Here is a 4,620-nt window from a genome sequence, read left to right on the forward strand (position 1 = left end):
TTCCTTATTCTGGACAAGAATCTAAATTTTTTTTTTTAATTTACAACTCGAGACAAAGTGTTTGTAAAGAATAAAAGTTCAAGGCATCAGAACTGTGCATGTTTCGATGGGCGTTATGTTTACAAATCTGAAAATCTCTCATTTGGCCCCAAAGGAACTCTTACTGCATTATGATATATCTGACAGCATTCATCCTAAGTGAGTTGAATCGGATTCCTACAGAGGAGGAAGTGTCATGGAAATATTAAATTCACCAGCGGACCTTAGTCACATGTATATCCTGGTTAGAAGAAATGACATTCGGTTTTTTTTTTTTTTTTTTTTTTTTTTTTTTTTTTTTTTTTGCAGTTCTTGCAGGGAGGTGTTGAAGTCATACATACAGCATCTAGTCTTCTAAATTGGTCACCTATCTGGTACTGACCAGGCTCAAGGTTGCTTAACTGATGATCGAATTAGAATTGGGGTGTCAGTATGATTAAGCTGCATACATATACACATTTTGTGTTTCTCTGAAAAAAAACAAAAAAAAACTTTTTTCTTTTTAAATATGCATGCTGACATTCTCTAATACGCTAAAAAAAAAAAAATTGAGTGAAACTTTTGCCAGTTGATATGTAATATACATTTACTCTTATAATATATCTTATTTATAGTTACTCCATGGTTTTTACAAGAGAAATGAATTAACAATAAAATGGTACAGTGACAAATACATATTCAATTTATTTGAAGGCGTGACGATTTCATAAATGCACATTAGTCATCGTCCTAGTTTCAATAAATTCTTTTAGTAGGTTGACAATGTTCTGGTGGAATTTTTAAATGATGTATTTTCAAATAAGTTTTCATTATGCATCATTTTAAAGAACATTTTTCGCTCTATCTAATCATTTAAATTACAATCGGTTTAAAACAATTGTCTTTTCAGAATGTTGAATACAAGATGGAAAAAAAAAAGCAAATTTGCACAATTTTATTTCAATTCAAGCTAGGCCAAAACGCTGCTCAAACAGCTCATGATATCAACAAAGCATTTTGTCCAGAAACCACTACTGAACACACAGCACAATGGTGGTTAAAGAAATTTTGTTGCGGCGATGAGAGTCTTGAAGATGATGAGTGTAGTGGTCGGTCATCGGATGCTGACAACAATCAATTAAGAGCCTTAGTCGAAACCAAGCCATGCACAATTGCTCGAGAACTTGCTTCTGAATAAGACGTAACGTGTACGACAATTTCCAACCACTTGAGAAAGATAAGACAAACTTGATAAACTGGTGCCTCACGAATTGAACGACAATCAAAAGAAACGCCATTATGAAGTATTATCTTCCCTTCTTTTATGCAACAAGAATGACCCGTTTTTCAACCGGGTTGTGACTTGCGATGAAAAGTGGGTTCTTTACGACAATCAGTGGTTAGACCATCGACGGAGCTCCACGACAGAGTTGCACCAAAAGAAGGTCATGCTGGCTATTTGGTGGTTGTGGTCTCAGCCATTAGATTTTTTAATGCAGGCGAAACCATTACGACAGAGAAGTATCGCCAACAAATGGATAAAATGCATCAGAAACTTCAAAAAAAGGCTCAATTCTTCTCCATGACAATGCTCGATTGTATGTTGTTAAACATTACTTGCAGAAGTTGAACGAATTAGGCTATGAAATTCTGCTTCATTCACTAGACCTCTCACCTACCGACTACCACTTTTACAAGCAACTTTCTGCGTGAGAAATGCCTAAAAAACCTAAGCAATATCAAAAACGCCTTTAGCGACTGCATCGCCACTAGTATGCAAGATTTGGTCCCAAATACTAGTTTGTTACAACAAAGTGGGACTATGCCTTGTTTGGGGTGAAATAAAAAATAAAGTACTGCTAGTACACAAACACTAATTCAATTTCAAAAGTATTTTTTATTAACTAGCATTTCAGCCCGGCGTTGCCCGAGTGTTTGGAGGTGTATGTTGAGCAAAAAAAAAAAAAAGGTTACAATGAAACGACTGCAAAAGTCAACAAAATGGCTTTGTATCCAATTTAAAGAAGTCAAACCTCATTGGGGGATCATTTTCAGATCAGATGGAAGAACCCAGATTTGAACAAGAAACAGATCTGACTTCAAAATTATTATTCTCCAGAAGAATAGACAAGTTGTTTTTTGTTTTTCCAAATAAATAAATAAAAAAAATGGTTCTTGTCCAGAATCACCCTATATCAAAAACAAAAATAAAGAAAAATATCCATGTACATACTTGTGACATATAGAAAATATCATATTCCAAAAACCATGTCAATTGATCAAGTAGAAAGAAACTCATTTTTAAGCAATTAATAGGAATTTGTAAGATATCACAACTTAAATCTATTAGGTATAAATTATTGTTGAATTATCTCCCTTGTTTTTTTTTAGATTTTTTTTCAAAATGGCCGGCAAGACTTTCACTGTTCTGATACTCATAAAATTTGATTTTCTTATTTAAAAATAAAACTGCTTGATTAATTTACGCGAGTTTTGGAATATGGTTTTCTTCGTTTTGTCATGGATACGCACATCATTCAAATTTTTCTTTAGGGGAAATTCTGGACAAGAACCAAAAAATATTAAAATTACGATGAGGAGATTGGAGCAAAAATAACTAAAAATTACTAAAACATTCACAACAAACAAATAAAAAATTTAATTGTTTTTTTTTTGGTTTTTCAAGGAAAATTTGCCTTTTAACATTTTTCCAAGATTTTTTTTTGGTTTTATTTGATTTGTTTTTGAAAGAAAAAAATAAATAAAAAAAAAAATGAAAATGGAATTTTCTGAAACTTGTAATCAATAACACCCTCATCTTTATTGTAATCATCACAATTTCGGTTATGGGAACGGGGTGTGTGTGTGTATATATATATATAAAGTGTCAGGATTTTCATAAAAGCATAAATGGACTGAAAACTATCGCGCTTATGAAAGCAGAAAGAATTTAACAAAATTTTTTATAAGGCATTTCAAGGAACTTCAAAATTTAGTTATAATAAAATAAAAAAAAAATTCCAGGTTCTTTTGGTTTAGGAGGACAACTGACCTTATAATACTTGACTTGTTCCTTTAAATTTTAATTTGAACTAAATTACTACTATTATAAGAAGTAAATCAAATCCCAGAGCACATAATGGAGTTATTTGTTGTTCTTTTTAATTGCTTCTATTATTCCAGTCACAAAGATGAGAAGGCAGAGGAAAAGATTAACACCGGTATGGCTGTCACATCAGCACTACAACCATCTTTACGTCACCAAATATTTCAGAGTTCAAAGAGATAAACAGCCATTTTTGCTGAGTCAAAAAGATGACAAACAATCTAGATGAGAGAGGAGGTTAAAGGCAACATCCATGCCCCAGGGAAATTAGGCATTAAAGTGATTAAACAGATTTTCAAGCCTTCTTCCACCTTATGAGGTTTGGAAGGTGAAGATACTGTTGAAGATTACCCTAAGAAATTTAATTTGAACTGAATTACTGCTATTGTAAGGAGTAAATTAAATCCCAGAGCAAATAATGGAGTTATTTATTGTTCATTTTTTTTTTTTTTGCTTGCTCCTATTTTTCCAGTCACCAAGATGAAAAGGGAGAGGAAAAGATCAACATTATGACCATCTTTACAACTAGATGTTACCAACTTCTTCAGAAAGACAAGCAACTGTTTTCTGTCGATGGAGAAGGTGACGACACAATCTGTATAAATCAAAGAACTGCCCCGCCCTGCTCTTGCAATGCTATGTGCATATTTGTTTATATGTTTGTGTGGTGTCAACTCAAATCTAATAAACTGATTATGAATTTTGGAATGTAACTTCTAGGGTTAATGGTGAATAATGTGGTCTATATTTAGTTTGAATTCATTTGATGCAAAGGGGCAGAACACCATCATGAAAAATAAATTCATCTATGTATTCAAAACCTATCGATACGATTTTTACGAAATTCAGAACAAAGATGTTATAGGGAATTTGATGAGCCATGTTTTATTCATAGGAAAAATAGAAGAGCAAAAATCCCATTGAAAATGAATGTTCCTATAAAAGTTAATCCTTAGTTCACACTGCCCTTCACTCAACCCTGCTAGTATATATATATATATATATTAATTTGAAAAATTTAATAATTATATCAAGGTTTCATGTATAAAAATCCTTAAGAAGCAAAATGAAAAAGTTCCGGAATCTCTTAAGAAATACAATCCCTGGAATCATCAAATAATAACATTCACAATCCTTTCCAAAATTCAAACATATTTGGCACAAATAAACTTTGTTGATTGTCTCATCAGTAGAAGTGTGATCCTGAATGGATTTTATTCTCACCAAATCTTAATTCTGTAGGAATATCTAAAAAATAATGCCTCTCAAAGCATTCTCAAACCATTCCTGAATGGAATAGAACCATCACAACCGAAACCAGGACAATGCCGAGAAGGGAATGTGTTAGAGTAATTGACAAGTATTCACATTGTATCCAAGTGTGCTTATCATCGAATGGCAATAAGACAAAGACTGTTGGACATTCACTGCTGAAATTTGGTGGACAAGTCAGGCATAGAGAGAAGATAATTTGTACTAAATATAATTGGATTGGA

Source organism: Euprymna scolopes, chromosome 27 (genome assembly GCF_053919585.1).
Source record: "Euprymna scolopes isolate OS-2025 chromosome 27, ASM5391958v1, whole genome shotgun sequence".
NCBI lineage: Eukaryota > Metazoa > Mollusca > Cephalopoda > Sepiida > Sepiolidae > Euprymna > Euprymna scolopes.